Source organism: Peromyscus californicus, unplaced genomic scaffold (genome assembly GCF_007827085.1).
Source record: "Peromyscus californicus insignis strain IS unplaced genomic scaffold, ASM782708v3 Scaffold_4__1_contigs__length_199733344, whole genome shotgun sequence".
In the NCBI taxonomy this organism is placed as follows: domain Eukaryota; kingdom Metazoa; phylum Chordata; class Mammalia; order Rodentia; family Cricetidae; genus Peromyscus; species Peromyscus californicus.
Genome location: NW_026294562.1, coordinates 77,173,819 through 77,196,971, shown reverse-complemented (window position 1 = coordinate 77,196,971; position 23,153 = coordinate 77,173,819). Strand labels below are relative to the sequence as shown.

The 23,153-nt window shown below is 43.4% G+C and overlaps 1 long non-coding RNA gene and 1 other non-coding gene across 5 annotated transcripts; one reads left to right on the top strand and one right to left on the bottom strand.

The window, feature by feature from the left end:
• Positions 1-10,165: 10,165 nt before the first annotated feature.
• On the bottom strand, positions 10,166-23,153 carry LOC128094494 (uncharacterized). 4 transcript variants are annotated; one of them, XR_008212979.1, is made up of 5 exons: positions 22,791-23,153; positions 19,351-19,557; positions 17,825-17,977; positions 12,677-12,834; positions 10,166-10,321 (listed from the first exon to the last, which is right to left on the bottom strand). It is a non-coding gene; the product is annotated as an uncharacterized LOC128094494 (long non-coding RNA). The 4 variants fall into 4 exon arrangements; XR_008212977.1 differs by lacking the exon at positions 22,791-23,153 and adding an exon at positions 13,883-13,923 and having other exon boundaries at positions 19,351-20,095; XR_008212978.1 differs by lacking the exon at positions 19,351-19,557 and having other exon boundaries at positions 22,791-23,145.
• Positions 17,817-17,980, top strand: LOC128095873 (U1 spliceosomal RNA). Its single transcript, XR_008213467.1, has one exon. It is a non-coding gene; the product is annotated as a U1 spliceosomal RNA (small nuclear RNA).

Genomic DNA, 23,153 nt, shown 5'->3' with positions numbered 1-23,153 from the left:
AAAGGGGGATATAGAAATGCTACGATATAAGAGTAGATTATTAGGCCGGGTGGTGGTGGAGCATGCCTTTAATCCCAGCACTTGGGAGGGGGAGGCAGGTGGATCTCTATGAGTTTGAGGCCAGCCTGGGCTACAGAGTGAGTTCCAGGACAGGCTCCAAAGCTACACAGAGAAACCCTGTCTTGAAAAAACAAACAAACAAAAAGAGTATATTATTAAATCTACTCTGAAAAGAAAAAGGGGGGAGATATAGATATGATAGGATGAAAAGGTAGATTATTGAATCTACTTTTAAAAAGCAACTACTTATTTTAAATATTTTATATTGATATGGATCTTTTATATTGATACAAATTTGAGATTATTTTTGTTAGAACATACTGCACATACGTTTCTACTCTTGTTCAAGGTATTGTACCTATACAACTCTTTTAACACTGTAATGCAAGCTTCTAGTCCAACTAATTAGGATATAAAGAAATGCAAGTTAATAGCTAGTCATCACAATCAAACTTGTAGTCATGTTAGGTATGTCTTCAAGGTCAAATAGATATGTTTAGATAGACAGGTCATCTTCAAACACTTCAGAGATCTACAGAATATGGCATTTAAGATGTTTTGATAACATAGGTTCTTTTTTTATTTATTTATTTTTTTTATTTTTTATTTTTTTGGTTGTTTTTTTTTTTTGGTTTTTCGAGACAGGGTTTCTCTGTGTAGCTTTGCGCCTTTCCTGGGACTCACTTGGTAGCCCAGGCTGGCCTCGAACTCACAGAGATCCGCCTGGCTCTGCCTCCCGAGTGCTGGGATTAAAGGTGTGCGCCACCACCGCCTGGCAGGTTCTTTTTTTAAATGATAATAAGACATGTCTGCTCCTACCAGCATCAATCCACTTCAGAGAAGATGATGGGCATCAAAGAAACTCCATATGGAGTTTACTTTCTTTGTGGTAAAAGTTAGCCACTGGACAAGAAATTGCCCTTGCCTTACCTACTGACAGTATACTGTCCAAAATAGACAAGCAGGACAGAAAAGAAAGGATGCCAAACATTGCCAAGACAAGGTGGGACAGTCCTTCAGAATATCTTGCTTCACAAAAAAGTCTGTCAGGTAGGCTAGGCTGGTAGGCCAAAGATGGATGCCCCAACATTGAAGAGGAACCTTGGGTGACTGTCCAGGCAGCCAGCTGTTTCTGTCATTTCTCACATTTTTTGGGAGTCACTTGCTTGTGCTTCCTGTTTACTCAAGTAATATTATTTCCTTCTCGGGTCTCTGATGGAGTTGAAAAGTTTATAGTTATAGTTATAGTTATAGTTTTTCTTGTTACCAGATTCAGAAAAGAGGTGTAAGTGTATAGGGTTGAGAGTCATTAAAAGATAGTTTTAGTAATGCAAGTTAGAATAAAAGTGAATTAGGTACAACCTTTTGGACTCACCAAAATAGGATAGATAATGGAGTGTTTTCTCTGAATTTGTCAAATGTTTATGAACTAGACATTGTTGATGTATTTATTGCCTGTATATACTACACATAATTATTGTATTTATTGTATATAGTTTTTCTTATATTAGTTATGATCTTCATTTGTTATTTTAGACTAAAAAGGGGAAGTGTAGTGATATTTTGTTTGTGCTCTTACAAATAAAGTTTGCCTGAAGATCAGAGGGTAGAACTAGTCATTAGATAACCATAGAGGTCTGATAATCTGTATAGACAGGAGACAGGAAGCAATATGACTGGGTAGAGAGAGGAATAAAAGGCAGGTGGAGACAGGATTTCAGCCCCTTTTTGGTCTAAGATTTCACTGAGATAAGAGATGACTTTGGTTGCTCTGTTACTTCTCTGATCTTTCAGCATTTACCCCAATATCTGACTCTGAGTTTTTATTAACACCAATTAGTGAAATGGTGATTCACTTCTTAAATCCCAGCACTTAGGAGGCAGAGGCTGGTGGATCTCTGAGTTTGAAGTCAGCCTGATCTATGTAGGGTATTCCAGGCCAGTCAGGGCTACATAGAAGACCCTGTCTAAAAATAAACAAACAAATAAATAAATAAAATAAAAGGCTGAGTACTACACCTGCTATTTAAATGCAAAGAACAAATTGTAAGGGTGTCCATTTCCAATTCAAGGGGAAGCATCTATCAGGTATCTTAGAATGACTTAAGGAGTGAACACAAAAATTAATCATCCTATTAGATAATATATAGAGATAAACATATAGACCTTACCCTGCCCCTGGAACTCAGCTCAGCATTTGGTAAATTTTGGTTTGATATATTTCAGAAAAAGCACCTTACTTAGAGGAACATGGCTACATTTACAGTGGCAATTACATTGACTGAGGAGTGTCTAAGAGCGTCATCAAGAACTTGAACAGCTTTTAGCTGAAGGGAGGAGTCGTTGAATGGAATACCTCAGAAAACAGTTGTTGGTTCATTATCAAAGGACAGCAAGCATGTTTGTGACGTGGGTGAGCAAGCTGGTTTAATGTTTTATGCTGGGCACTTTAGTTTGCATGGTTTCTAGATGTCCATGAATAGACATATAACTCAGTGGGTAGAGGGCTTGCTTGGCATGCGTGAAACCCTAGGCTCAATTTGCAGTATCACCAAAACCAACTGAAGTTCACAACCTAAGCCTCAGATGTTAATGTGAGAATGATGAATGGTGAGGGGAACTGGCCTGGAGCCAGACATGCCTGAAATTGAAACCGACTGTCTGATGGACTGGGAGACTCGGGTGGGTAACTCTAACTGCAAAGCTTCAGCTTTGTCCCTTCCTTTTAAATTTTATGTATTTATTTATTCATTTATTTATTTATTCACTTATTTATTTTAAATCCCGGCTGCATTTTCACCTCCTTTTCCTCCCAGTCCCTCACCCAACCCCCACTCTGTTCCCATCCCCAAATCTGCTCCTCCTCCTGTTTCTGATCAGGAAAGGGCAGGCTTCCCATGGATACCAAACATGGCCTATCAAGTTGCAGTAAGACTAAGCATCTCCCCATGTGTTAAGGCAGGCCTCAGCTTTCTTATCAATAGAAGACAATGGTGTGGTGGCTAATGTCATGTTGATGGCTAACTTTATGTTTAAAAGTTTTAAATCTCTGCTTAAGAGTTCTTCAAAGCAAAAGTGGACCTCCAAATGTTAAGGGTTAATTTCTTTATGGCTGTTTCTGCTTCTGTAAACAAGCTTCTGTTGCCACAGAGGACCTTCTGCTTGCAAGAGAACAAATTGTAACTTTGTATTCTTTACCTTTATAAACCCCTGACTGAGACCGCTGAGTGTTGCATTCAGGAATCCAATCAAGAGTCTTGGGTGTAGTATTTAAATAAATGTCTCTTCTTTGTTAAAATTTATTAATGGTCAGACTGGTGAATCTCTGAATGATCCCATAATGTGGAATATTACTTTAACTGGGCAAAGACATGTTACATTTGTTTATGCTGTGGAATGTTACTTTAACTGTGAAAAGGTGTGTTACATTTGTTTATGCTGTGGAATGTTACTTTAACTGTGAAAAGGTGTGTTACATTTGTTTATGCTGTGGAATGTTACTTTAACTGTGAAAAGGTGTGTTACATTTGTTTATGCTGTGGAATGTTACTTTAACTGTGAAAAGGTGTGTTACATTTGTTTATGCTGTGGAATGTTACTTTAACTGTGAAAAGGTGTGTTACATTTGTTTATGCTGTATTTGTTTAACTATGTAAAGATGTGTTGCTGTTTCACCTTGCCTGTTTAAGGCACCTGATTGGTCTAATAGAAAGGCTGAACAGCCAATAGCTAGGCAGTAGAGGAATAGGCAGGGCTGGTGGGCAGAGAGAATGAGTAGGAGGAGGAATCTAGGCTCAGGAGAAGAAGAATGAAAGAGAATAAGGGAGAAAAGGAAGGAGATGTCTGGGGCCAGAAGCCAGCCAGCCACCAACCAGCCAGAACAGAGCAAGCCTTGAAAGTGGGACATAGAGAATGAAAGGTAAAAAACCCTGAGACAAAATGTAGATAAAGAGAAACAGATTAAAACAAGAACTAAAGAAGGCTGAGCATTCATAACTAATATTGTCTCTGCCTGCTGCAACCTCAGACCCATAATATTTAGGGGCTCATCTGGTTTTTAGCCAGATCCACCTTCTTTTTCTGGCCAGCAAGAAATGAGATAGGCCCAGCATTTGGAGGCAGTCACTGGCAGGTGCTCAGTCATTAGATTGTGAGAAAAGAGGCATCAGAAAACTTCTGGAAGTGTGGGTAAGGATCCTGTTTGTTTGTACACGAATTTGTGGGAAAGCTTGTGGAAAAGCTGTACACAGCATTAATTCCAGAGTGGAAGGGACCACCGGAGGGGACGCCACTAGCCTTTGATGGAAAAGCCGAGATGGAAATCAGCTGTTGGGTGTATGAATGAAGGTGGCCACCAAATGTTTGGTCTTGATTGGTCCCGCCCCTACCCCATCCCCCACTCATTACCCCCAACCCCACCCTGTGTGAATGTTCTGTCTTTTTTAGTTATTCTTTGATGGGTCAGAATTTTCTGGTGTGTGCATAAGTTTGTTGCACATGTGGAAGTCAAGAGTGGGACTGAGCTGTGAGGGAGAGAGTAAAGGAGAGGCCGGCTGCTGTGTGCACACACTCCGCAGACAGTCCTCTCTGGTGGAGCATCTCTCAGCATCCTCCTGCTGCATCCTCCATCTACAGCCAGGGCTCAACATTTTCTTATCTCCAAGCCTCTTTGTTTTCAGCTTACTCTGCCATCCCCCACCCCATCACTGGATTCAGTTTTACAAGGATCCAGGTGTCTTTTAGGTATGAATAATATTAAATTGCTGTTTTATGCTGTTCTGCTTCAATGAAAAGCTTGCTCTGGAGTTGGGTTATGGCTCCCTCTCCTCAAGACCCAAACATGCTTGTTTAAAAGTTTCCTCCAGAGCCGGGCGGTGGTGGCGCACGCCTTTAATCCCAGCACTCGGGAGGCAGAGCCAGGCGGATCTCTGTGAGTTCGAGGCCAGCCTGGGCTACCAAGTGAGTTCCAGGAAAGGCGCAAAGCTACACAGAGAAACCCTGTCTCGAAAAACCAAAAAAAAAAAAAAAAAGTTTCCTCCAGCCGGGCGGTGGTGGCACACGCCTTTGATCCCAGCACTCAAGAGGCAGAGGCAGGCAGGTCTCTGTGAGTCCAAGGCCAGCCTGGTCTACAGAGTGAGTTCCAGGAAAGACACAAAGCTACACAGAGAAACCCTGTCTCAAAAAAAAAAAAAAAGTTTCCTCCAAAATCTCTTGTCCCATGTCAGGTGGGTCACCTGACTATGTGACAGAAAAAAGAGAGTAAAACAAGACAAAAGGATAGCTATCCCCATTGCACGAATTCTAAATGCTATTATTTAAAAAACCCAGAGCCAGATATTGGGTAAATGCTGAAAGATCAGAGAGACGAAGGAACAAGCCACTAGAGACACTTCTCACCACTACTGAGTCCTCAGGCCGAATGGAAGGCGAGATCCTGTCTCCACACATCCTCTAGCTGAAAGCCTCTGAGTCCTCAGCCGAAAGGCATCTAGCTCCCGTCTCCTCACACCTTATATGCCTTTCTCCACTCAGCCATATCACTTCCTTTCTAGTGCTGGGATTAAAGGCGTGTGTGCTCTCAAATACTGTTAGCAAAGGCATGAGATCTCAAGTGCTGGGATTAAAGGCATGTGACTCCCAAGTACTGGGATTAAAGGTGTGTGCCACCACTGCCTGGCTCTGTTTCTCTCCTAAACTGAATCAATCTCATGTAGTCCAGGGTGGCTTTGAACGCACAAAGATCCAGATGGATCTCTGCCTCCCGAGCACTAGCATTAAAGGTGAGTGCCACCCCTGCCTGGCCTCTATGTTTAATCTAGTGTCTAGCTCTGTCCTCTGATCCTTAGGTAAGCTTTATTTGATACACAATATATCACCACATATTCCCAATGGGGATTATTGCTATTCATACTCTTTTTTTTTTTTTTTTTTGGTTTTGGTTTAACTCTGTAAAACTTTTGCTAAACTGTGGATCTTATCTCAAGATTTTTAAGACTAGTATGTAAACTTTATGTGCCTCAAGATCTGTAAGTTTATTGGGTAAAGTTAAAGATCTGTAAAGTCTGTAACAAAAAGTTAACTAAAAACTTATAGCATGAAGGTTGATGGTTGAGAATCTATACATTTACTGCAGCATATTGTATGTATAACTTGGATTCCACTCTTGTCTAAAAGAAATGGATGTTTTTGAATAACAGCAGGTCTCCAAGGTATTTTTGGATTGGGATGGATTTTTGTGTGGTGATTTTTATCCTAGAAGAAGAGTCACAGATGAGGGGGGAAAAACATAAAAAGTGTTTATTTTTTAAAAAGTAGGATTTTAAAACAGCATATGTTTGATAACTAAGCTATTAAAACTGCACTTATATGCTTTTATGCACAAGCAAAAATACAAATAGAAAGCTTTACAGATGAGGAATATAGAAAATTCTCTCTTGTACCTCTGTAATGTTCATTGATTTAATGTCTGAGCAACCAAAAAAATTGGGAAACAACACTGAAAAGGCTATGATGATTAAAAATGTAAAATTTTTATTCCTCAACCAAGGAAATATAAATGAGGCTTTGTTTATTGTGTTCAGCAATTCTTTACTCTTTTGAAAAATATGGCTAAATAATGAGTCTTCTGGATATCATCTTTATCTCAGAATAATGTCATGGGTTAAATGAAAATGTTTGTCCTTAGATGTTCTCAGAATTCATTGAGTCTGCAAGTGCCAGTGGTTTGATAGATGCAAAGATTCTCCTAGTAATTTTCCAATTCCCTTTCTTTCTCCCTCTTCTCTCCTCCTCTTACTTGGTTCCTCCTCCTGTTTATTCTCTCTGCCCACCAGCCCCACCAATCCCTCTCCTGCCTATCTATTGGCCATTCTGCTTTTTCTTAGACCAATCAGGTGCCTAAGGAGGTATTGGAGGATTTATTAAGGCAACTCCATGTAGTTAAAAGGGAGGTTTATTTTGGAGTAACTTACAACAAGTAAAGGGTTACAGGGTCCGGGAGAGGTGGAGTGCAGTCCAGCAGTGTTCTCTGGAGAACTCTGCTCGGTCTACATCCAGCATCCAGGATCACCAGGAGCCAAGAAAGCCAGCACATCCAGATCTCAGGTCTTAAGGACTCCCATCTTGGCCCCGCCTCAGGGGCAGGTCATAGGTAGGCGTGACAGTTACTGGAAGCCTCAATGGGGGGTAGTACTTCCAGGTCAAAGCTGGAATAGATACCCACTACAGGTAGGCAAGGTGAAACATAATTAAACAAATGCAGCACAAAAAAAATGTAACACACCTTCACATAGTTAAAGTAATATTCTGCAGCATAGACAAATGTGACACATCTTTGCCTAGTTAAAATAATATTCCACAACAGTCATCACCCCTTATCCATAACAAAAGGCTGGAATGTTAAATCCAAAGGAACTGGGACCTGCCAGGTGGTGGTGGCACATGCCTTTAATCCCAGCACTCGGGAGGCAGAGGCAGGCGGATCTCTGTGAGTTCGAGGCCAGCCTGGGCTACAGAGGGAGTTCCAGGAAAGGCTCAAAACTACACAGAGAAACCCTGTCTCAAAAAACCAAAAAAAAAACAAAAAACAAAAAAAAGGAACTGGGACCCTGCTGGAAGGGACCACACCTTGTCATCCTGACCATCCCCTCTGCTGTCAAGGTAGACAGAGTCCACATCTGAGTACATCACTCCCAGGTCAAGCTTGTCACAGGGGATGACAACCTGGCTGCAGAAAAATGGACCATCACCGAGGCTGGAGAAGATCCACTAAAATAAGGCTGACGCAGATTGCAGACTAATAGAGTCTAATGTTGCTTTGTCTGACTGTGTTCCCTCCTCTTTCATGGGATATCTGTCTAGATCCCACTTTAAGAGCAAAGGCAAACTTGCCATAAATGTCTCCCAGCTCCTGGCCCCCGCTTCCTTAGCTGGACATTCCTTCCTTCACCTCCTGGTTGAAACCGCTTGGTTTGCAAGTGTGGACAGTTTGCACCCTGGCTTGTCCATTTGGCAGGTGCACTAATCCCCGAAATCCTGTGTCTTGGTATCCCTGTTCCCCTGGATATACGTTTATGATGATCTGGTGGGGAGGAAACAGTGTATGCACAGACACAGGACCTCCCAGCCTCCGTGTTCAGGGAAAAACGTGCAGTTCCTCTCCTTATTCTCCTCACAGTAAGCTTAGGATTGGGAACAGCTGGGGCCACTCTCCAGGTCACAGGCACAGCAGTGGCTGATGTCAGCTACCAAAACTCAGAACATCAAATACGCAGGATTTATATGCTTTAGAAGAATCCATTGCAAAATCAAAAAACCAAGTGGACTCATTGGCCGAGGGAGTCTTATAACATGGGAGGGCACTTGATCTGCCTTATACACAAGGAGGTTACTGGATGCCTCACAGAAGTTTGCTGCTTCTAGGCAACCCCTCAGGATTATCAAGGATAATTTGGCTGAACTTCAAAACCACCTCACAGAGAGAGAAAAGACCCTTCAAGGAGGAAATGAACGGCTCCCATTTTCTCTCTCAGGTTCTTCCTGGCTAGTAACTCTGCTGTCGGCCATTGCAGGACCCTTAGCTCTCCTGTTCCTGCTGGTTCTGGTTCCTGCATCATTAATGCCTTAACCAGAAGTATAAATTTAAGTCCCAATAGGAACAGGTACCCACCAGAGAGTCAAGGGTTTGACTCGGGGTATGGCTCAAGTGGGGAATGTGATGGCTAAAGTCTTGTTGATAGCTAACTTTTTTTTTTTTTTTTTTTGGTTTTTCGAGACAGGGTTTCTCTGTGTAGCTTTGCGCTTTTCCTGGATCTCGCGCTGTAGACCAGGCTGGCCTCGAACTCACAGAGATCCGCCTGCCTCTGCCTCCCGAGTGCTGGGATTAAAGGCGTGGGCCACCACCGCCCGGCTGCGCCACCACCGCCCGGCGATGGCTAACTTTAAAGGTTTAAATTTTCTGTGCTTAAGAGAACTATAAAGCAAAAGTAGACCTCCAAATGTCAAGGGCTGTTAAGGGTTAATGTTTTTTTAACACCTGTTTCTGCTTCTGTAAACAAGCTTGGGTTGCCCCAGAGGACCTTCTGCTTGCTCCAGAACAAACTGTATCTCTGTTGTCTTTGCCTTCATAAACTCCTGATTGAGATGGGCGCTGCATTCAGGGAATCCGGAGTCTCGGGTGTAGACCTGACGCCAGTATCTGAAATAAAAGCCTCTTCTTTGTTGCAATTTGTTAATGGTCAGACTGGTGAATCTCTGAATGACCCCAGACCCATATCATCTGCTAACACTTGTAGGTTTTTGTCAAGGTCACATATGACCCTACGTATAAACTCATTTAGTTCCCAATCCGCAGCAAAAAAGAAACAGCAGTTCTCCTGAGATGGGGCTGAGACCGCGGCCCAGGCTGTGTTTTGAGGGTCCCCTCCTTGCCCCCAGTCTGTGCATCCGCATTTGAGAAATGAAGCACAGGCCCAGATCCTCAAAACCGTCCTCCAGGTCCATTTTTCTAAGAGCCCGTGTGTGCTTGAGCTTCCGAGCAAGCCACCGCTCTGCCCCCTAGTGGTCGGAACTGCTTACTCCAAGATGCCACGGATAATTCCTCAGGTGCTGGAGGCTTCCTGGCCCTGTGACTGTTGCAGATGAGGGTGAGGCTTTCAGAATGCACAGAGCATCATCTCCCCTAGTCCCTGACGCCTTGGGGTGCCTTGGGACCAGAGGCTTGCTACAGTTTGCCCTCTGTTCGTCTTTCAAGATTTATTAGTATAATCACAAGTTTGACATCTGCAGGTCTCAGTTAACAGAGCTAACAACAAATATTAGAAATAAGTGAATTACTGAAGTGGCTAGATTTAAAATGTCACCTTGGAGTGATCGTGCAAGCCCCCTAACCGCAGAACCCATCCTCAGTCTGCAGTGCACTTGCCCTGGGTTTGGGGCGGGGCCGCCCTGCCTTTTTGCAAAGGCAGATTTTCAAGGGCAATAATGTTGAGCCTTCTGTGGAAACAGGCCTAAACACAGGGTTTCAGCTTGTTGGAATGTTGTGTTCGGATGTCCATGCAGGAGGCCTCCAGGCAGCTTCCCAACCATTCCCCACCCCCACCCCCAACCCCCGCCCCACGGGGGTGTCCGTGTCTAGAAGCAAACTTCAGTCTTTCAGAATGCTATCAGTGGTGTAGCTGGCCCCATGGTGGGACCTTAGTAGTTCTTTTCATCAAAGGTGTTGATGGCCTGGATTCCTTTAGCTGACCACTTCAAATAATCCCTGGGAAAAGGGGGAAATCAATCAGTTAGAATGAGCAGCTGTCCCTGGAATGGATCGTTCTTACTAGCTACTTCAAGATAACCTCCAGCTTGTTGGGAGCCCGTGTGCCACCTCCACACTGTCCTATCTTCAGACACTTCAGGGACTCACCAGCCACCTCTTCCATTCCCAAACATCCTTACATGGCCACTGTGGGCCACACCCATCTATCACTGGCCTTATATCACAGCACACTGCTCCTTTCTGTATTACAGAATACTGATTCCCTCTCAATGCACGGAGAGAACCCACTCCTCCCCAACATGTGCACGGGGTTTGCACCCCGACACACACACTGTCCCTTAAGCTGCATAAGCCACATCCTGGTATTTTCTCTTGACATTCTTCTTTTCAGTTTACATGCAGAACCTTGTTTCCATAGGCATCTTGCTCCATATCTTGACAACTAGCTGTAGAATTAGTTGAAATGCACTGACCCTTCCCTGAGTGCTGCTCCTTCCCAGGCTATTAAAAAAAATTTTAAAAAGGTCACAATGAAAAGGGTAGCTGCCATGATGCAAACCAGACCACACACCTTCAAACACCAAGCCTAGAACAATCACAAAGACTCACAGGTTCAAGATGACTCAGTCACCTCTAGACAGATATCAAAGGCTCACAGCACATATACCAGAACTGGTTATTTTTCAAGACTAATGAACTACCCTGGTGCTTGCCTGAGGTTGAGATAACAAAAGATGCTATGGCCCACTGGAGAGACAGCTCAGCAATTGAGAGCATGCATTGTTCTTGCAGAGGACCCAAGTTTGATTCCCAGCACCCGCATCAGAAGGCTCATGACTGCCTATAACTCCAGCTCCAAGGTATCCAACACCTCTGGCCTCCATGGACACTTACACTCTTGTGCAAAAACCCACACATAGACTCACACCCATATGCATAATTTAAAATAATAAAAAAATTAAAAATAGTGATAACAGTTCTTAAGATGCACTATACTCTTGGTGATGCAAGAGAGGCACTGGTGTGAGCTGCTTGCCCTCCACCCTGCGAGCCTTGAGACAAGCTTCCTTCTCCATCACTTGGTCCCAGAGTATTGGCCCTCTCTGACAGCAGCAGAACTAGGGACTCTCTCCCTCCCTCCCTCCCTCCATCCATCCATCCCTCCCTACCTCCTTCCCTTCCTCTCTCCCTCTTTATTGTGGTGCTGAGGCTGAACTTGGAGCTTCATGGGAGGCACTCAATCATTGAACTGCATCTGTCTTTACTGTTAAGCAAGCTCTCACTGTTGCCCAGACTGGCCTGTGCCACCAGACATAACAGAATAGTACCTTTCTCAGGTAAATGGCCACTTTTTTGGAGTTCCATTCCCTGACTCTCAGACTAGCTCAGAGTACAAGGTCTATGCACACTACGGCTGTATGTTGTTTGTTTGGGGTGCAGTGAATGCATGTGTTTGTATGCATGCATGCCTCATTTGTGTCCATATAGAGACCAAAGATCCATGACCAGAGTCTGCCTCTATTGTTCTCCATCTTATTTTTGAGTCATCTCTCTCACTGAACCTGGAGCTCACTGTTTCAGCTGGACTTGCTAGCCGGTGCGCCTGTGGAATCTGCTGTTGCCCTCACCTGCCCTCGGGACTGAGGTTACAGACACATGCCACTGAACCCTGATTTTGCACTGGTGTGGGAATCCAAACTCAAGAACTTCAGATTTGCGCAGCATGCATGTCACCCCCGGAGCAATCTTCCCAGCCCTTAGCTGTAGTTTTATATCTACTGGGCTTACACTGGATCAACATCCCCGTCCTACTGGATATGAACCTTTAGGAGGTCGACAGTATGGCTTTGTCTCCTAATCACTGCATCACCTTCCTCACAGAGCACCTTTAACCCCAGAGCTCAAGAAGCAGAAGCAGGTGGATCTCTATGAGTTGGGGCCTGTCTGGTCTATGTTGTAAGTCCCAGACTAGTCAGAGTTACACAGTGAGACCCTGTCTCAAAAAAAAAAAATCAATAAATGTAATACAGCACATAGTCTTAAGGAGAGAACTCACTTGAGCATTATAAGAAATGATGAAAAGGCCCTTGGCAAAGTTGAGTGACAAGGACAATTGTAAGAGCCATGCCATATTGCCAGCCTAAGTTAAGTTTCTGTTGTCCAGTATTGAGCCACTAACCAGAAAATTTTGACATGCCTGGACAAGTCCTAAGTTATTAGAAAATAACTTAACATTTCCTTATCTTTCTGACCATTAGTAACAATGTTTTGTGGTTGGGCTGCTTGGCAACTCAACAGTCCCCTGATCTTTTCCCAAAGAAAGTTTCCTGGTCTGCATACTATAAAACCCACCTGAGAAAAATAAAGTTTTGCAGCTTGATCAGAATACTGTCTTGCTGTCAATTCTTTGTGTCTCTTGTCCCTTTCATTCGCCATTCCCCCTTCTAGGGTCTCTGCTGAAGATCCCACTGGCTGGGACAGTTGAGCTTCTCTACATCATCCAAGATGCCCTGAAGAAAGTAGGAAGGGAAGAAATATTCCTGACTGTAATAAGCGCTATACATGACAAACCTATGCTCAACATCAACCTGAATGGGAGAAAATATCATGCCTCTAAAACCAGGAACAACTGTGTCTGTTCTTTATGCCCTTGTTCAATGCAACCTAAAGTCTTCACAAAAAAAAGAAAAAGATAAAAGCAGAAAACAAAATCTAAAAAGGATACAAATAGAAAAGGAAAAGTCAAATTACCCCTATTTCTAGATGGTATGGTCCTATATTTAAAAGACCCTAAATATTCTACCAAATGCTCTTAGACTGACAAACTGTTTTAGCAAAGTAACAGGACACAAAATTGCAAACAAAATTCAGTGCCTTGGGCTAGAGACATGGCTCAGCAGGTACAGCGCTCACCTAACAGGCACAAAACACAGTTTGATCCCCAGGTCTGCATAAACAGAACATGATGGTCATGCCAGTAATCTCCATAATCAGGAGGTGGTGGCAGGAGGATCAGAAATTCAAGGTCATGTTGTGGAATATTATTTCAAGGTGTGTTATATTGGTTTATGCTGTGGAATATTTGTTTAATGATGCAAAGATGTGTTTCATTCTTTTATGCTGCATTTGTTAACTCTGTGAAACCATATTATTTTACCTGCCTAAAATACCTGATTGGTCTAGTAAAGAGCTGCATGGCCAATAGCAAGGCAGGGGAAAGGATACGCCAGAGCTGGCAGGCAGGAGGAGAAATCTTGGAAAGAGAGATCAAGGAGTGAGAAAAGAAGAAGGAGAGGAGGACATTGGGGGCCAGTCACCCAGTTACACAACCAGCAACAGAGTAAGAAAGAGAGAAAGGTATAGAGAATAGAGAAAGATAAAAACCCAGAGGCCAAAGAGAGATGGGATCATTTAAGTTAAGAAAAGCTGACTGGAAACAAGCCAAGCTAAGGCTGGGCCTTTATAACTAAGAAAAGTCTCCATGTGTGATTATTTGGGAGCTGGGTGACAGGCCCCCAAAGAGCAAAAGAGTAAACAAACAACTACATTTTGGCATACCAATGTGAGGCTCTTGGATATCCACCTAGGGCCTGAGAAACCTGGAAAAAAAAGGACACAACTCCTTTAAGAAACTCTGCTGACATCAGAGTACTTAAACAGCCTTTTTCACATTAAATAGAAACAAAAAACTAAGTTAAAAAACTGCCTGCCACAGTGCAGGGCACTGGCATTCCATAGCTGGGGGTATGAATGCAATTTCTGGTCAAACACACCTCCAATCAGGCCTCAAGCTTCAGGCTTGGCTCTCATGACCCCAGAAGCAGGCAGAGCCAGCTGATAGAGCCAGGTGGAGGACCCAGCTGTAGCTTGGCAGTTTAAAGTTTGCTCAAGTGGTCAAAAAAAGACAAGAGATATGAAATAAAAGAGATTCAGATGGGAAAAAAACCTCTAAACAAGTTCTAGTGTGTTTAACAATGATGGAGGCTTAAGAAAGAAAAGAAAATGGGTATAGACAGTCATAGAAAGAAGTAAATAGTTGAAAAATAATAATGTCTTTAAAGAGAGAGTAAAAAATAATATGAAAGAAAAAGCCACAAAAGATGGGAAATACGCAGGGAGTCTGGATCCTGTATGTTATTGTGTTGATTTTTAATTTTGTGATTGTTGATAAGCAAAGGACAGCTGCTAAGAGACATGGAATTGAAAGGACTGCTGAAATAAACTGGCCTAGGTATTTTAAAAATGTCTTAACTTGAAAATGGAAGTCAAAAAGTGTATTTGTCAAATGGAAGTAAAAAATGCTTTGGAGGGGGCTGGAGAGATAGCTCAGAGGTTAAGAGCACTGGCTGCTCTTCCAGAGTTCCTGAGTTCAATTCCCAGCAACCACATGGTGGCTCACAACCATCTGTAATGAGATCTGGTGCCCTCTTCTGACTTGCAGGCATACATGCAGGCAGAACACTGTATACATAATAAATAAATCTTAAAAAAAAAATGCTTTGGAGAAGAGGTTTTGCTTTTGTTTCCACAGGAAACAGGAGGCTTCAGATTCATTCCAGGTTAATATGGATCAAGTTTGATCAGGAGAGAGCTCATGAAACTTGACAGGTGATATTTATCAATGAAGGTTACCACTGGCCTTCCCAGGACTTGGCCATTATCTCAAATTTTCTCAGGGACCCCAAAAGATGCTTTGCCCACAGACAACAGGAAGCAGACTGGAGAACATGACACCCATATTCCCAAGAGTTGGGGTGTGGGTGGTGTTTGGTTATTTGGTGGGTTATAGATGTTTATTATCATTTAGGAAAATATAAGAATATAGGATAAGCCGGGCGGTGGTGGTGCATGTCTTTAATCCCAGCACATTGGAGGCAGAGGCAGGCCGATCTCTGTGAGTTCAAGGCCAGCCTGGTCTACAAAGTGAGTTCCAGGAAAGGTGAAAAACTACACAGAGAAACCCTGTCTCAAAAAAACAAAAAAAACAAAAAGAATATAGGATAAAAAGACAACTTTTTTTTTTTTTTTTGGTTTTTTCGAGACAGGGTTTCTCTGGGTAGCTTTGGAACCTGTCCTAGAACTCACTCTGTAGACCAGGCTGGCCTCAAACTCACAGAGATCTGCCTGGCTCTGCCTCCTGAATGCTGGGATTAAAGGCATGCACTACCACTACCGGCAAAAAGACAACTATTAATCTCAGATATTTTGCACTGGCATGGATTTTGATATATTGGTGCAAATTTAAAGTTGTTTTTGTTATACTGTGTTTATGTTTCTGCTCTTGTTTGGTGTATTGTGTTTATGCAGCTCATTTAAAAATGCATTGCACAACTGAGAAATGAGATTAGCAGTTAATCTATAATAATCAAACTTGTAGTCACATTAGGTATGTTTTTAAGGTTAAGAAGGTATATTTTAGACAGATAGACAATTTTCAAACACTTCAAAGACCTACAGAATACAGCATTTAAGATGTTTGATAACCTAAAGTTTTTCGTGACAATGTGACACATCTGCTCCTGGCAGCACCAATTTACTTCATAAAAGGATGATGGGCATCAAAGAAACTCACAGGCATTTGCTTTCATTGTGGTAAGGTTAGCCATTTGGGCAAAAACTGCCTTTGCCTTGACTGCTTGACAATATGCTACATAAACTGGACATGCAGGACCCACAGGAAAGTGACTGCTGAACTTTGTCAAAGCAAGGTGGGACAATCCTTCAAATTTCCTGCTTCACTGAAAAGTCTGCCAGACATTCTAGGCCTGTAGGCTGAAGATGGATGCCCCAATATTGCAGAGGAACTTTGGGTGACTGTCCAGGCAGCAAGATATCTCTGTTATTAGGTAATATTACATCTATCTATGGGGTCTTTGATAGAGTTAAAGACACATGCACAAAATACAATTCATATGGAAGCATAAAAGACCTTAAGTTTCCAAAGCAATCCTAAGCAGAAAGAGCAGTACTCAGAGTATTACAATCCCCAATCTCAGATTGTGTGAGAGATCCATAGTAACAAAAGCTATATGGCATTGGCACAGAAACAGTCATGCAGACCAATGGAATAGAACTGAGGATCCAGAAAGTGATCCCCACGCTATAGCCACCTAATATTTGATAAAGTGTCAAAAATATACTGGAAAAGAGACAAGCTCTTAACAAACAAGGGTGGTATGCTGGCTGGTTTTGTGTGTCAACTTGACACAAGCTAGAGTCATCAGAGGGGAAGGAGCCTCAGTTGAGGAAATGCCTCTGTTGTGGAATATTAGCTTAAGATGTGTTACATTCGTTTATGCTGTGAATATTTGTTTAATGATGCAAAGATGTGTTGCAGTCTTTTATGTTGCATTTGCTTAACTCTGTAAAGCTGTGTTACTTTGCCTGCCTAGAACACCTGATTGGTCTAATAAAGAGCTGAATAGCCAATAGCAAGGCAGGCGAGAGAAATAGTCAGGGCTGGAATGCAGAGAGAATAAATAGGAGGAGAAATCTAGAAGAGAGAGAGAGAAGAGTGAGGAGTAAGAAAAAGAGGAGAGGAAGACACCAGGGGCCAGCTATCTAGTCACACAGCCAGCCACAGAGTAAGAAGGAAAGAAAGATATATAGAATAAAGAAAGGTAAAAGCCCAGAAGCAAAACATAGTTAAAAGGAAATGGGATAATTCAAGTTAGAAAAACTGGCTAGAAACAAGCCAAGCTAAGGCTGGGCATTCCTAAGTAAGGAAAAAGTCTCTGTGTGTTTATTTGAAAGCTGGGTGGCAGGCCCCCAAAGAGTAAAAAAAACAAACAACAACAGAAAAAAACCCTACATGCCTCCATGAGATCCAGCTGTAAGACATTTCTCAATTAGTGATCAATGGGGGAGGGCCCAGCCCATTGTGGGTGGTGCCATCCCTGGACTGGTGGTCCTGAGTTCTATAAGAAAGCAAGCTGAGCAAGCCAGTAAGCAGCACCCCTCCATGGCCTCTGCATCAGATCCTGCCTCCAGGTTCCTGTCCTGTTTGAATTCCTGTCCTGACTTCCTTCAATAATGAACAGCAATGTGCAAGTGTAAGCCAAATAAACCCTTTTCTCCCTAACTTGCTTTTTGGACATGTTTAGTCACAGCAATAAAAATCCTAAGACAACTTTCATGAGCCCCCACTAGTTTGGTTTGGTCATCTCTGCAGGTTTCCCCATCATGATCTTGATGCACTTGCTCATAGAATCCCTCTTCTCGCCGGGCAGTGGTGGCACACGCCTTTAATCCCAGCACTCGGGAGGCAGAGCCAGGCGGATCTCTACGAGTTCAAGGCCAGCCTGGTCGACAGAGCGAGATCCAGGACAGGCACCAAAACTACACAGAGAAACCCTGTCTCGAAAAACCAAAAAAAAAAAAAGAATCCCTCTTTTCTCTTTGACTGGACTTCTGGAGCTCTGCCTCAAGAGGGGGATCTTTGATTGGTGTGTAAAATGAATGAAAAAAAATTTCTTAATAGAAAAAAAAAATCATACTTACCTGGCAGGGGAGATACCATGATCACGAAGGTGGTTTTCCCAGGGCGAGGCTTATCCATTGCACTCCGGATGTGCTGACCCCTGCGATTTCCCCAAATGCGGGAAACTCGACTGCCTAATTTGTGGTAGTGGGGGACTGCGTTCGCGCTCTCCCCTGAAAAAAAAAAAGAAAAAAGAAAAAAGAAAAAAAATCACTAATTGTTTAAAAAAAAAATCCTAAGACAAATTGGTACCAGCACAGTTGGGTATTGCTGTGACTGACCTGACCATGTTTTGAGGAGGATTGTGGCTAGAAGAACCATTGGATGTTAAGAGCCCGGTGGAATGTTCTTTAGGAGCTTGGAAGATAAGAATGTTGAGAGCAGTGCAGAAGATGGAGGCCTGGCTTGTGAAGTTCCAGAGGGAAGTTTAAAGCCTCTGTCAGGCCCATTTGTGTGTGTTTTTTTTTTTTTTTTTTTTTTTTTTTTTTTTTTTTTTTTGGTTTTTCGAGACAGGGTTTCTCTGTGTAGCTTTGCGCCTTTCCTGGAACTCGCTTTGGAGACCAGGCTGGCCTCGAACTCACAGAGATCCGCCTGGCTCTGCCTCCCGAGTGCTGGGATTAAAGGCGTGCGCCACCACCGCCCAGCCCCCCATTTGTTATTTTGAATTAAGATTCTGTGGTTCTGGTTACCTGGGGCTGAAAAATCAGCTGTAATTAACTAGATACCAGAACTACTAAAGCAAAATTTTGCTTTGCTAGGATACTTGATACTGGTCAGCTGGAGTTAAGAAATTTGTGGTAATTAAGAAGAGATCAGCATCTATCTATCCAGGTGGTGGTGGCACACAACTTTAATCCCATCACTCAGGAGGCAGAGGCAGGCAGATCTCTGTGAGTTCCAGGCCAGCCTGGTCTACAGGGTTAAAAGGTATGAACATTTTTTAGGGCCTGGATTCAGCCCAATGAAACACGTCTTTAAATTTATAACTAGAGGAAATTTACCGAATGGAAGTGGTTGGGTGAGTGAAGGAGGAGGAGGGAGGCTTCCCTACCCTCTCCAATGCTAGCCTGTCTCTAAAAGCTAGGACCGGTAAAGTCCACAGAAACCTTGGAGTGGGGGGAGCTGTTAAAACTGGCAACATCATCAGGTCTGAGAAAGACAAGTAAGTGAGCAGAAGTGAGACCACTTTCCTAGCTTCATATAAACAAACCTTAAAGCTGTTTCATTTTATGTAATTCACCAGGAGATACTGAGAGTGGTATTATCTCTAAGAGAATGAGACTGCAAATTTTACATAGAGAACTGGGAAGGCAGCTGAAGCAAAGCCTGGTGGTCAAATGGCATCTGAGAGCTGAGAAGGATACATTTTACCTGAGTTAGTGATTGAGAGTGACAGAGACTTACCTGCTGGCTACCTAGACAGTCACCCCAGGGTCCTCCACGGTCATTGAGGGCAGAGGTCTCAGGGCAACATCAGTCTTCAGCTGCCAGGCCTCAGAAGATCTGACAGTTGTGGGGTAGGAACTTGTGGGAAGGACCAGCCTACCTTGTCTAGGCAGAAGTGAGGCAGTGGGTTCCCAGAGTCCTGATGTCCGTGGTCTGAAGAAGGCCCTGGCAGCAGTGGAGGTTCTTCTATGCCCATCTCAGTGGCTGGTGCTGCCACCCTGGAGCAAGTTCCAGGTGGAGGTTCTTCTTTGCCCATCCATCTTCTTTGGAGGAAATTGAAGGTGCTGCCAGGAGCCGGCATGTCTCTCTATCATGAAAAGCTTTTTAATCAAACCTTTTAAATGCCATATTCTGCAGATCTCTGAGCATTTGAGGGTGGTCTGTCCATTAGGTATGAATGACTATCAACTAGTGTTCTCTAAGTCTCCAATATGTCAGCATTTTTTCATAAGACTAGGACTTACTGTCTCCTGAGAAGGCAAAGAAGAGGGACAGGGGAAAGATCCCAGGAGAAAAGGGGCTTGTGAGTTGGGGTGTGGCCCAACTCTGAGAAAGGAACTCTCTGAGAAAAGGACCCTCTCGGGGAACCAGAAACTCCATTATAGCATATATATTTTGTTTATCAAATGTCTTATTTATCAAACATATGTCATCATTTATTTAAATTCTCTAGAGGTTGGCTTTTGGTAATCTGAACAGATAAATTTAGCAGGGACAAGGAGGCTTACATTCCTAAGCCTGAATAGACCTTGAGTAAGGAGAGACACTTTTAAGTCATTGGCAGTGATATCTGCATCTATTATCATTTTTAAGGCCCTGTAGTTCTGATCTTTGAGTACAGCCAGATTATAATCCTGAATGATTTATATAGAAATAATAATTTCTTTTTTTTTTTTTTTTTTTTTTTTTGGTTTTTTGAGACAGGGTTTCTCTGTGTAGCTTTGCGCCTTTCCTGGATCTTGCTCTGTAGACCAGGCTGGCCTCGAACTCACAGAGATCCACCTGCCTCTGCCTCCCGAGTGCTGGGATTAAAGGCGTGCGCCACCACCGCCCGGCAGAAATAATAATTTCTTAAAGTCATATAATAGCTCTTTGGTTCTGCATAAAGAAGGTCAAGTGTCTTATTGCAGAACCATTTTAGTTAATAAATCTATCAATTGACAATTATGGGTCCAGTTTCCTGATATATCAATGGGCATTAGGTAGCAATTTCGTTCCCTATACCAGGAGGTTTACCGTTAACTTAGCCTTTTAGCCTGTTTTGGGAGCAGGGAGCTCAGGATGACATATTCTCTTCCATAACTGCTTCAAGCTGAAATGGGGCACAGATGGTAAGAGCCCAGCGAGGCTGAAAGGCTAGTCAAAGGTAAGGAGGGAATTTAGGCATTTAGGGAACCTAGGGTATTAATCAGAAGCATCTGATTTGATCCAGCTATGAACAAGGATCATTCATATCAGCTGGCTTGGTCTATATCAGCTTTCAGTAAGTTCATGGCTCAGAGGCTGAAGTCAGTAGCGGATGCCTGGATGTGTCAGTCAGCCAAATGGAAACCTGCTGAAACAGATATAGACTAGAGATAAGAGTTAAAATTTATGAACTTACTTGAAACTTTCAGACCCATAGTCTTAGTAATTAGGGAGGGGAGAGAAAAATACCATCCTCAGGAATAGACAGGTGAGGAAAACTCATTTAACTGGAGTTCTTTTGACCTCTGTGAAGTGGATCTAAGTTTTATGATTTCTTTTGATTCTTTGAAGCTTATATCAATTTTTATTTTATAAAAGAACCTAAAAAGCAAGTAATGGGTATCTGTAAAACAGCAGTAAACTCATACCTATAAGTTTATATTTGGAAGACAACCAAAGAAAATCCAAAATCCTGAGTTTCTGACCCAAACTGCATCAAAACTCTATTAATGTTAAAATCTGAAATTTTAAAATCTTTTTTTTCTTTTTCCATGTGGGAGGTTTATTGAAGGGAAGGGAGAGAAGGGGTAGAGAAGGGGGCAGAGACTGGTCCCTAGGGATGAGAATGAAGGAAGAGAAAGAGTTAAAAATCTTAATATAACAATATCATAGAAGGGGAAAGTAATTTGAAGCATTTAAATCATTTATTTTTGTCAAGAGATCTAGTAGCTTTAAGAAAAGTAAGCTTTTTTTTTTTTAATTTATAAAATGAGAGACAAGTTGGCCATATCGCCATGCCCGAGAACCAGGGAGGGAGGGAGAGAGAGGATAAGTCCCTGGGCCCTGCCCACACAGTGCTTAAGCCTCGAAGGAGCGCCAGGTCGAGGCCAGGCTGAGACCAGAGGCTCCAGTCCTTGTCCCCATAAAACAATGTGTGGCAAGACGGAGCTTTCTTGACCTCCCACACACACAGTCGGCCCAATGCTTGAGCCACAGACAGGAAGTGACTTTTTTGCTGCCCTCAGTAAAGATGGCCCCTGACCATTTGATTGCTTTTACCAAATGTGGCAATGGACCACATGCCTTTTTTTTTTTTTTGTAAGATAAATGGAATAGATATGGAATACAGAATCTCAAGCATTCAAAATCAGTCAGAAACACAGTCACATGGCCATGTCAGTCACACATTCCGTTTGTACATACGAAATAAAACTTTTAACAGAGCTAAGCAGAGCGAGACGGTGTGGCAGCTGCAGGAGGGAGGGGCAGAGAGGGACAGAACAGGAGAACGGGACATTTTGAGCAAAAGCCTGAGACGGCAGCAAGCACAGAAACAGGGAGCAGGTGGTACGGAAGCATCTAGCAGGCTAGAGCTGGGAGACAAGCGAACAGGACAGAGAAGCAAAATAGAAAAGGGGGAGGTGTTAGAATTCCTAGCCACTCCCCCATGACCGAGCATGTGCTGGCAAGATGCTTAGTCATCCCAGAGCCTTACATACTATGTAATCTGTGTGCTGCGTGATCACATAATATGCGCATGTGCAGGGGGATGGGAAGTGGGGGGGGAGGGGGGGAGGGGACTACAAAAAGCAGGTCCCACTCATCCCTCCCCTCTCTTCCTGCACGATCCTTCCATGGGCCTAAGCACCCTTTCTGTTCCCTTCCCTTAATAAACTTTGATGGCGGGCTCTGTTGTACCTCTCTCTGTTGTACCTGTGGCTTTTCTCCCACGGTAAACAGCGCTGCTTAATGAATAACATTGCTCTGCTTAACGAATAGCAGGAGGCGTAGAGTTTCCAAGGTGCAGGAGCATCCTGCTGCAAGAGCATCCTGCTGCAAGACATGCTAAGCTGTAGCCATGGTGGGAGGCAGCTGACGACCAATGGATAAGCAGCATTTTCCTTGAGCGGGGTAGATCCAATAGCTAAAGTCTCTGGCGTCCCAGAGACTAAGTGAGAATGAATAAATGGCACAAGCCACTCAGTGGTCCGTAGGCAAACAGAGAATAAGGGTGTGAGGCCAAAGAACATGTGGTCGCCCAAGACTGGGGCTTACGAAAAGCTGAGAAACCACTGTGGAGACACAGATCCTGAATCCTCACTCGTGGAAAATGTTCAGAAGGGAGGGGCCTACCGATCGGATGAAGAGTCCCAGTGATCCTCCAGCTGGAAGGCACAGGGTCCCAGCACTTCTCAGACTGCAGGCAGGTAGGAGAAAATGCCAGGGGGAACCTGCCGAGTCACACAGCACCAATGTTATAAGGCTCACAGGAGGCCTTGGCAGGTTGGGCCAAGGTGCCCCAGGGGGTGAGGAAAACACACCATGCAGACGCAGCAGCAGGCTGTGGCATGGAGCAGGTGGAAAGTCACCCACACCACGTAGACACATGTCCACGCTGAGAGTTTATTTTGGGAGGAGGGGAGGGTGCACACTTCGTGGGAATAGAGAAAAGGGGGGAGGGGTTTTCTCTTAAAGGGGACTTTATGTAAGATGACG